This window comes from Camellia sinensis, chromosome 6, assembly GCF_055761805.1.
Source record: "Camellia sinensis isolate YWXY chromosome 6, ASM5576180v1, whole genome shotgun sequence".
Taxonomy (NCBI): domain Eukaryota; kingdom Viridiplantae; phylum Streptophyta; class Magnoliopsida; order Ericales; family Theaceae; genus Camellia; species Camellia sinensis.
The window spans coordinates 4451653-4462178 of NC_138966.1; the positions used below are offsets into that span (position 1 = coordinate 4451653).

The 10526-nt window shown below is 34.4% G+C and overlaps 1 long non-coding RNA gene and 1 pseudogene across 2 annotated transcripts; both read left to right on the forward strand.

Moving 5' to 3' along the window:
• Positions 1–1776: 1776 nt before the first annotated feature.
• On the forward strand, positions 1777–2481 carry LOC145792563 (uncharacterized). The gene is made up of 3 exons (XR_014331924.1): positions 1777–2125; positions 2325–2357; positions 2455–2481. It is a non-coding gene; the product is annotated as an uncharacterized LOC145792563 (long non-coding RNA).
• Positions 2482–2706: 225 nt separating this feature from the next.
• LOC145792556 (conserved oligomeric Golgi complex subunit 1-like) lies at positions 2707–9634 on the forward strand (annotated as a pseudogene). The gene is made up of 6 exons (XR_014331922.1): positions 2707–3153; positions 3326–3514; positions 4371–4652; positions 6756–6934; positions 7493–7616; positions 9273–9634. The product of XR_014331922.1 is annotated as a conserved oligomeric Golgi complex subunit 1-like (transcript).
• The last annotated feature ends 892 nt before the right edge of the window (positions 9635–10526 follow it).

Genomic DNA, 10526 nt, shown 5'->3' on the forward strand with positions numbered 1-10526 from the left:
TGTTCATCCAAACAGGGCCCTTCCCGTTTTCAAACAGAAATAAACTGTTTTGGAATTAGTGCACACCCAAACAGGGCCCTTCCCGTAATTGCTATCTGTTTGAATTGTTGAATCTGTTTGAAATTCAAAACCTAACAGGTATCATACCTGTTCAATTCAAAACCAAGAGCCACATACCTGTTCAATTCAAATCCAAGAGCCACCTTCACATCTATAAATAGGACCACCCTCATTTGATGTTTTCCAATTCAGAAATTTCGTATTTCACTTCTGCTATTTATATTCTTCATCTTGCTGCATTTTATTTCCGAAAGAAAGAGTGTAAACACTTAGTGTGTTCGTAAGGCAAACAATTAGTAGTGCTGCTATTGTTTGTGGTAGATCATTTCATCCTGGGAGATAGACGTCCGAATTCTGAAAGCACCGTGGAGAGGACGAATCTGTCTTAAGGACACAGTGTCAAACACTGGACTTGATCAGAAAATAATTCAAAGAAATTAAATCAAGTAAGTTATTTAATTTATTTTCAGTGTTGTTTTTATTTATTTAAATCAGATTTTAATTTTGTTTTTGTAACAAAATAAAATCTGTTTTTATTTATTTATTTTTATTTCGAGTTTGATTTTTGTAATCAAACAAATTCTCTCCTTTTCTTTATTTCTTTAAATTCTATTTGTTGTTGTGTACACAATAGAATTAAATCTTTTAAATACAGTGAAGATTGTCCTACAGTATCAACATCAAGTGAAGTGCTAACCTAGGACATACAGGTCAAGTGCTAACCTGAAGGAATCGTGTTGTCTATTGAACAAATTTACCAGTTGGGTCTCAAGGAGGGGAATCATAGATTATAGGTAAGATTGTAAAAGCTTAGTCGAATTGAGTAATATGTTATTCAAATTTGATTTGAACATTTATTGAGTTTGTTTAAATTTAGTTTGTTTATATAATGAGTCAATTTTAATTGAACTTTTAATGAGCCAAATATAGGTCGAGTTAGAGTAGTTTGATTTTATTTATTTATTTTTTATAGTGTATATAAAAAGTCGTAAGTTGTTTAAATTTAATGAGTTAAAAATTTTGTTTAAGCTTGGTTTATTAGATAGGGCTGTAAATGAGTCGAATTGAGTTTCTGCGTTCAAACTTGTTTGTTTAAAAATTAATTGAGTTTGAGCTCGGCTTGTTAAGTAATTTGAAAAACTGAAGTTTGGCTCAAGTCAATTAATTACATAAAATGAGCTGAGTTAAAGCTTTAAAAAGAAAAAAAGAACATAAATTAATGGGCAAATTACATATACACCCCTCGAGGTTTGGCTAAATTACAGATACCCCCTGAGGTTTCAGAAATTACATCCCGCCCCCTGAGGTTTGTATTTTCATAACAATTTGCCCCCTGAGGTTTATATTTCATAACAAATTACCCCCTGATTTCTTATGCAAATATAGCATTCAGGGGGGAATTCGTAATTTCTCAAACCTCAGGGGGCATCTGTAATTTAGCCAAACCTCGAGGGGTGTATATGTAATTTGCCCTAAATTAATCTTATAGAAAAAAGAAAATGTTATTAGCAAAATATAAAATGATATTTATATTAATAATAAATTTTGTTAATCAACTATGCAAATTAACACAAAAATTAAACACAAATAGAAAAATAAAATAAATTAATTTGGATGACATTTTTATAATTAGAAATAAGTTTTTTGGGGGGGGGGGGGGGGGGGGGTGTTTTCTAGGGCTTTCTATAAAAGGGCGAGCTCTCGCAGCGTTGACGCACACTACTTGATCTTATCTGAGCAGTGCTTGTGTTTTTGGGGGTTGGAGTGGAATCATATTGGGAGGAGGCGGAGGCGATGGCGATGGAGGGAATGGCCGAAAAGAAGCAGAGAGAAGATAGTCACCCACCCGTTACCCATTAAATGTAGTAATGGGGTTGTTGGCGGCCTCCGCTCCTCTGCTTCGTCAGCCCCTATCTCCATTCTCTGTCAAACCCTAACAACTACTACCTACTCCCAACAATACTTCCTCCCCAATTGACTCACTGCGATGAAGACTGCCCGCCGTCGGAGCCCTTTAGACTTTCCATTGGGCGTTGATGGCAGCGCGGGCTGTACCAACCCCCAAGTAGCTTTCTCTCTCTCGCTCTCTCTCTTGCTCTCTCTCTCTCTCTCTCTCTCGCACACACTACGTTTATATTATATATATAGTATTATTTATTTTGTTGTTTATTTCATCTATTTAACTCTTGTTTTTTTTTTTTGTTTTTGTTTTTTGATCATCTCATCTGGTGTATTGTTGTACTATTGTTGGTGTGTTGGTTTAGATGTAGTTGACGACTCTCAGCATCGACTTCAGGGTTAGTAGTTATTGTTATTGTTATATTTGTTTATATATGGATATATGTTTATTTATCATTTTGAATTCCATTATATATGTTCGTCATTGTTTTGTAGTTCCAATTTAGTTATTTATTTCTTGATTAATGCTTCTCACATTTAGGCTGTGTTTGCTTGGGGGATTTTGAAAGAGATTTGGAAAGGAAAAAGAAAAATGAAGGTGAAATTTGTTTTCCGCACATTTTTCTTTTCCCTTTTCCGAATGCTTTGCCAAATTGCTCAACCAAACATAGCGTAGGTTGCTAGTTTATTTTTCTTTTGGGGGTTTTGTTTTCGTGATTTTGGAATTGAAATTGAAACCAATGAAAATTTGGGAACCTCCATTGTTTATGTATTCTTTGGGCGAGTCTTGTTTTCATTGGGCCAGTCTTGTTTTCATTTCAAAAACACTCAAGACACATACCAGTGATACTTGGTTCACCGAGGTTTTGGGTGAGTGAAACTACAGATGCTGTTTCTGGTAGGTCAGCATCCTTGTTGAGGCATTCTAGCATCACCATTGATTCTCCCATGTCTGATAGCCCTGAAAAGAAAAGGTTTGATTTCTCTAAAAGGAAAACCTCGCTACCTACTGCAGCTTTGTTTAGAGTGGATGATAATTCAAGCCCACAACTTGAGGAACTTACTAACATGATACAAGATCTTAGCAATAGAGCTTACAACTTGTGGATATCATGGGTTTCTGATGAGCTTTCAGCAATTCTCTCCCGTGATCTAAGACAAGATGATGGACTATCAACTACAAGTCCCTTGAGAGTAAGTGGCCTCTACCCTGGAAAACACCTTTCATGTTATGTAAAAGCATTATGTTCTTTTAAGAATAAATTCATAATTTCGTACCTTGTTCTGATTGATATGCTGACTGAGCTGCTACTAGAATTTTGTTTCTTGGTACATCAAACGTGTTCATATTTTAAGCATTATGCAGGGCTGGGAGGACACTGTAGTCAAGCAAGAGCAATCTGATGAGAGCCAATCAGAGATGAAAATATCACTCCCGGCCATTCCTTCACTCTCCTCATTTCTATTCCGCGCATGTGAGGAAATTCATCGAGTTGGGGGTCATGTTCTTGATAAGCCAATTCTGCAAAAGTTTGCATTGAGATTGCTGGAAAAGGTATGCAACCTGCTTGTGTATTAGCTTTGTTTTATCACCAATGTATAGTGATATGTCATTATTTTTGTCTAAGAAAGACGAACACTTGTAACAGGGTGCTGTGACACTTCACAACAACACGGATCAACACACACCCAAATGTGTCATTTAAAAATAAAAATAAAAAACAATTTAGACCTGTACATGCTGCTAACACTTGGGGGACACACATGCCTATTACTTATTTGACACAAACGAAACACTTTATCATTGAAACAATGTAGATTTATACTTGTTAATCCCTCCACCTTTAGACTTTAAGAATTAGTGCTATGGTTCACTTTTTTATTATCTTTGAATGAAATATTCATACATATGATACACAATAAATATATAAACTATATATTTTGCATGTACCACATGTCATGTCTAGCAATTTTTAAAAATTGTTGTATTGGCATGTTTGTGTTTGTGTTAATACTATCATTGTTCCATTGGAAGATTTATGGATATTCTCACTAAAAATTGGACACTTAGAAATAGTGATGTTTGTTCCAATTCCATTGAGTGGGGAGTAGGGATTTGCTTGAGAGACCTTTTGAGGAGGAGGTGCTTGAAGCACTTAGAAGCCTCAATAGGGATCTATGTTGCGTTAACTCTTTTGAATGTATGAAGTACCGGTGTTGGACACTCCGCACTTGGGTAATGTTACATGCATATTTGGACATTACCTATGCATGTTTTTTTTATCTTTCAGTAGTTGTTTTGATTTCTGATTGTTCGTATAATTTTCATTTTTTAGTTGGCTGCATGATTCTGTGGTTTAATAGTAGACATAGATTCTTCTTGTTTGTGTATTTTGGTTTGTTTTATCTAGGTTATTGGTATATTTGCGGACTTCCTTTCAACTGCCGAGGCCCATGATTCTCAAATGTCAGATAAAGGTGTTTTGCAAGTTCTGTTAGACTTCAGATTTGTGGCTGACGATCTTTCGGGGGGGTGATTCCAATACAATTGAGGAGCTATCAAAAAATGTGAAGTCAAAATTTTCTATCAGAAGGAAGCAGGATGTAAACCAGACCAAGTCAGTCATTAGAGAGCGGGTTGATAGCTTGGTAAATCGCCTTTCCCAGAGGCTGGCTCCCATCGACTGGCTCACGTAAGCTTTTCTAGCCTGGTGTTATGATGTACCATAACTGAAGATCTCTGTGATATTAGGGTTTCCATGTTATTTAACTCTGCAGTATTGTCAATAAATTGGGGTTTCTGGCTGCACAAAGTTATCTTCTAAGAAAAATAAATTTCAGTTTGGGGCCAACAAGGGCATTTTTGGCTCATACTACTTCTTGTTTAAAGTTACATTCTGAGTACATTATATGATGCTTGGTTGGCTAAAAGTGGTAGTGTTTTGTCCAGACAACATAGGTACCACAAAATGACAAAATCTAAAGGCTTTGTTTAGTTTGTGTTTTGAGATATTATTTCAAAAATAATTTTCTAGAGAGAGTTTAGAAAATTTGAAAATTTGTTTTGCTGTATATTTTGAAAATAGTTTTGGAGTTTTGAATTTTGGGATGATTTAATTGATATTTTTTTGTAGTTGAATAGATGGGTGTGAAAGAAAAAGTGATTGAGAAGGAGAGAGGAGAGAGAAAAAGTGAATGATTGATGTGTAGTAGAGAGAAAAGTGATTTTGGATTTTTTTTTTTTTTTTTTTTCTATAAATTTCAACCAAACATGTTTTTGAAATTTTTTCTCCAAAAACATGTTTTGAGAGACAAACCAAACATGCCCAAAATGTCTGGCTTTAAAGAAGGCGTCTAAGTTATCATCTATATACCGTGATAATATTGTTAATTCTCACTTCACACTTTACATTATTATGAATGTATCAATTTGCTGTTTCTGTGTATTATGCATGAACCCCAAATTTTTTTATTTGTTTTCTTGAAAAAATTCATTGATACAGAAGGTTGTGATCTTTATACTACATTAGACTGAAACACTATTTCATGTTTTTCAGTTACATTTCCATTTTTTGAGTTGTAAAAAAGAATTTTATCAAAGACTATGGACTTCTGGAATTACTCTTACCCGCTGTTTGGATTGTGAGATGTGAAAAGAAAAGAGATGATTAGAGTTTCTCACCTAGGTGAGAGAAGAAATGAAATGATTGTGATTTTTCATCTTCTTGTTTCGATGGACTGTGATTAAAAGAGTAATTTTGGTTTCTCACCAAATCTCACCACTTTTGGTGAGAAACAAAACTTAAGTTAGGTGTGATTTGGCTTTCTCACCATTACTCACCTCATTAATCATCCAAGCAAGTGATGAGAAATCTCATTTTCTTTATTTTTTTTCTTTTCTCACCAAACCCCTCAATCCAAATGGAGTGTTAAGGTTTCTATTTGGCTTGTAAGTACCAGAGCATCTTGAATGCTGACAATAAGCCATCCCAAAGATTCTAATACCATACAATCTTGTCTTGAACTACTTGGCGCTGGCCTCTCATCTGTTTTTTTGGGACAATCAGTGCCGACTGTGACAAGTCTTTTCAAAGAGAAGTGTGTTTAAGTTTTTTTTGTTTGGTGGATTTGATGTTAAGTTGGTAAGTTCAGATGTTAACTATTACGTCACTTATCAAAAAATAAATAGTTCAGCTGTTGACGGTAAATTCTATTCACCTTGTTTGGTTCCAATTTTATGAAAAATTCGTTTTTTGTTTGTCGTTTTTTTGTTTTTAGTGATTTTTTTAATATTTTAAGTATTTTTTAGATACACTTAATGTAAATACAATTAAAAAATATAATATTTGTCAAACTTTTTTGAAAAAAGATTCACTAAATGCCAAAAATATATATAAAAAAAAATACGAAAATCAGTACATTTTCATATTCTTGTATATTTATTGATTTTTTTTTCAAATATTTTTAAACTAATATTTTACTTTTTAAGTACATTTAGGTTAGGTGCAACTAAAAAATAAATTTTTTCTTAAAATATTAAAAAAAATTCACTAAAAACAAAAAAATAGAAAACTTAATTTTTGAAAAAATTGAATTCATAAAATTGGAACCAAACAAGGTGATTTTTTTTTGAGTTAAATATATCCATGGTCCGATCTACCTAACATTAGATTTTACGTTAAGATGTGTCATCTGTAATATAGAATCTTCTGTCTGTGACTGTGGTCTCTTCTTAAAAGAATAAATTTCCCGCCCTGATTTGATCATTGCTTCAAATTTATTTTTACTCTCTTCAGGTATGAGCTATACTTCTGGGAGAATGAGAGGCAGTCGTACCTGCGGCATGCTGTCCTCTACGGGTTTTTGTGCAACTTAATCGGATGTATACTGATACTGTGCAGAAGTTACCCACTAACTCCGAATCAAACATTATGAGATGTTCTACTGTTCCTCGGTTTAAATACCTTCCTATCAGGTTGATAACATATTTTCTTTAAATACTTAAGCTGATTACATTATGTTTTTCAGTACCTCATCTGTGGTCAAAAAGCCAATCTAATTCCCTCTTTTCTGTAGCTTCATAGATGGGTGTATATTTTCTCATTGACACCGACCATCCTCACTATATTTCTTGATTGATTGGAATTACAAACTTGGCATTTTTTCTTTCTTTCTATATGATAAGACATACACACATGGCATATTTGGGGCTTTTCTGTTTGTTAAATCTAATTGGCCTTATTTCCCTGCATCTTCATAGGGGTAGTATATTTTCACATTGACACTGACCATCCTCACTGTATTTCTTGATTGACTGGAAGTACAAACCTGGCATTTTTTTTCTTTCTATATGATAAGACATACACTCATGGCATATTTGGGGCTTTTCTGTTTGTTAAATCTCCATGCATGGATTTATTTCCCGGTTTATCTATACTTGAATGAAAGTAAATTTTTAATCTCATATTGGTCGCCACTGTGTGCCTGCATTATCTTCAAGAGGGACAACTATAGCATCTATGTCAACTTCTAGGGATGTTGTTTCTTCAAGAAGCTCCTGGAAAAGTTATACAAATGAAGAAATCTCTCGAAACATTGATATTGATGATGACTCAAGTTTTGGGGTGGCTGCTCCTTTCTTAAAGTCTTTCATGCAGGTAAAGCTTCCATCTTTTTTTTTTTACACTTTTGTTCCCTAGGATGCTTTTTTGTCTCACAGTTACAGTAGAATGTGTAGATTTTATCAGTTTAGAGTATAGCTAATGTTACCTGAAATTAAAAAAAAAAAAAGCCAAAGCCAGGGAGTTTTATTCGTTAGGGGCAAAACAATGCATCCTTAGTTTGAGTACTTCAGAGAGAATCTAATCTAGTGTAATATCACACACATTGTTATTAAGTATTCATAGTTTCTTCCATATTAAAAAGATGAGAGAGGTGTGAGAGATAACATTTATGAGTTATATCCTTCGTGCATATATCCACTAACATCTATTAGTCAATTGATAAAATAACTTGTGCCACAAAAATTATTCGAGGTTCTATATAGGGTATCCGTTGTCTTGGATGTACATGGAAAAAAGGATTGGATTCCAAATATAGGAAACGGTTGTGTTGGCGTAGTAATTCTGAGTAAGGGCTCTAATTGTGACAATCTAACATATTACGTCAGATTCCTTGCAGAAAACTATCACCTCAGAACTTTAGTGCATATAATAAGTCACTGGTTTAGAAAAAGCTGAAAGTGGCCCAAATTTATTTTGTTGTTTTCTCTTGTAATGACTTGATCAAATGATAAACAGCTGTTGATAGACCTCTAGTCTGTTATTTAGAAATGTATGAGATGAAAAATTATGTTCAATACATGGTAAACTACATTTGCTAGACATTCCTATGATGGAAAATACATGGGAAAGCTTGTAAGAAAGCAAAAATTCACCAAAAGATGTCAATAATTTAATATGTTGCTGATAATCTTTGAGTTGGCATGATGCAACAATATTTTCTTTGGTGCTGTGACTGGTGTTTCAGTCCATCATCACGCCGACAAGGGAAAATTGAGAGCGACTTTTGAAGCAATTTTATTCATTGCATGTTTTCTAATGGCCTGGTGTAGCTTTTAGTTTTTATTTATGAATTATGAAACGTGTGAATGGGACAAGGGTATCCATCTTCATCTTTGATGGATTGCAGAACATGGAGATTGATTAAAGCTATTAATGTGAAGCGTGGTTTAGAAACATTGTGGAAGCTCTCCAGAAATTTTAATTTTTAAATAATCTACTTTGAATTTGGTTCCAGCGACATTTTTAATTTTGATCCATAATTCAGAATATTGGGATTCTTCTTAAGGAATATCTCTATGCTAACAGAAAGGAAAAAAAAAAAAAGATTAGGAAGATGGATATGGTAATGTTTATCAGGATATGCCAATCTTGAATGTATATGTTTTTTTCTCTCCAAAATTCCCTTATTTTATCTATTTTCGTAGTTCCTCTAAATAATGAAGCAGTAATGATTCACACTCTCACAAAATATTATCTCCACAACCCCCACTCACTTGTGATTGGTCCAAGTGAGAAAGAGAGGGAAAAAAAAAAATACAAACACATCATTGGTCCACTTCATTGTGGGAGTGGTTTGGGTCTCCCCAAAAGGGGGTCTCAAACATTTTCCATAATGAAGGTGGTCTGGATTTCCCCCTCCCTCTCTGGAGTTTGAGAAAGGCAGCTTTATGGTGTAGGCATTTATTATTTGATTTTGTTAGTTTTTTCTTTTCAGCATTTGATGAAATGATCTCCTTGTAAAATGGCCAGGTGGGTAGCAGATTTGGAGAGAGCACACTAAAGCTGGGATCCATGCTAACAGATGGGCAAGTTGGGAGGTTCAAAGACAAGTCAACGGTTGCCATGTCGACATTCGGTGACATTCTACCTGTCCAAGCTGCAGGTCTCCTTTCGTCCTTCACAGCTTCCAGATCAGATTCTTGATTACCCGCCCACTGACTCCTGCATTCAGTTTTGTCTTCAATGAGATGTGCATCTTTGTAGTTCAGTGAAATGAAGCTAGGAGAAATTCCTACAAATCTGGAGACACTGTTGATTGGATCACGCACCTTGTTTAAAGCAAGGGGACAAGATATATTTGTTTTTTATACAATAGGGGAGAATTTGGAGCAGTCGAAAGTACTTTGGCCATGTTTGTTTGAGTGGATATGAGCTTGGGATTGGACTAATAGTCCAATAAAATTATTAATCCGATGTTTGGTTAAACAATTGAAGTACGGACTAATTATTTTAAACTTGACTATTAGTTAAGATAGGATACATAATCCAACGGATTCGTAATCCTAGGACTATTAGTCATGAGAATGCTAATCCAGTCTGTCCAAACAAACATGGCCTTTGGGTGTTGATGGTGTCTGCAAATAGATTAATTCCAGTTGTAGGATATATATTATTTTGTTTTTCAAAATTTGCTGTAAAATTAAAGAATGGAAAAAGATTGAAGGGAATTGATGGAGACATAAAGTAAGAAGAGATTGTGTTTGCCAGTCTATATTTTATGGGGACGGCCAATTCAAATATATAGGACCAGATGAATTTTTCTGGCTGTGACGGATTTAAACTGTGTTTGAGGGTGAACTCAACTTTTTATAATCAAAATCCAGCCGGATTGGGTAGTACAGGAAATAACCAGGGCTCTATCATGAAATGAGGAATGATATATATATATATATATATATAAATATATTTGGTTAGAGAAAATTTAGGTGAGGTTTTACTATCTCGGTCCATTGCAAGCCGTAGGTCTCGGTAAGGATTTACAATGGATTTATAGATCGTCCACCAGAGAGGACTGTAGTGGGTATTGCACTTAAGCTTTGCAGGCGAAGAGTACCCTTTCCACTGGCGGTATTAAACCAAGCATGGTTCAGTAGTAATTGTTTGTTTGGGTGGACATGAGCTTGGGATTAGACTAATAATCTAATAAAATTATTAATTCGATGTTTGGTTAAACAATTGAAGTAGGGACTAATTATTTTAAACTTGACTATTAGTTAAGATAGG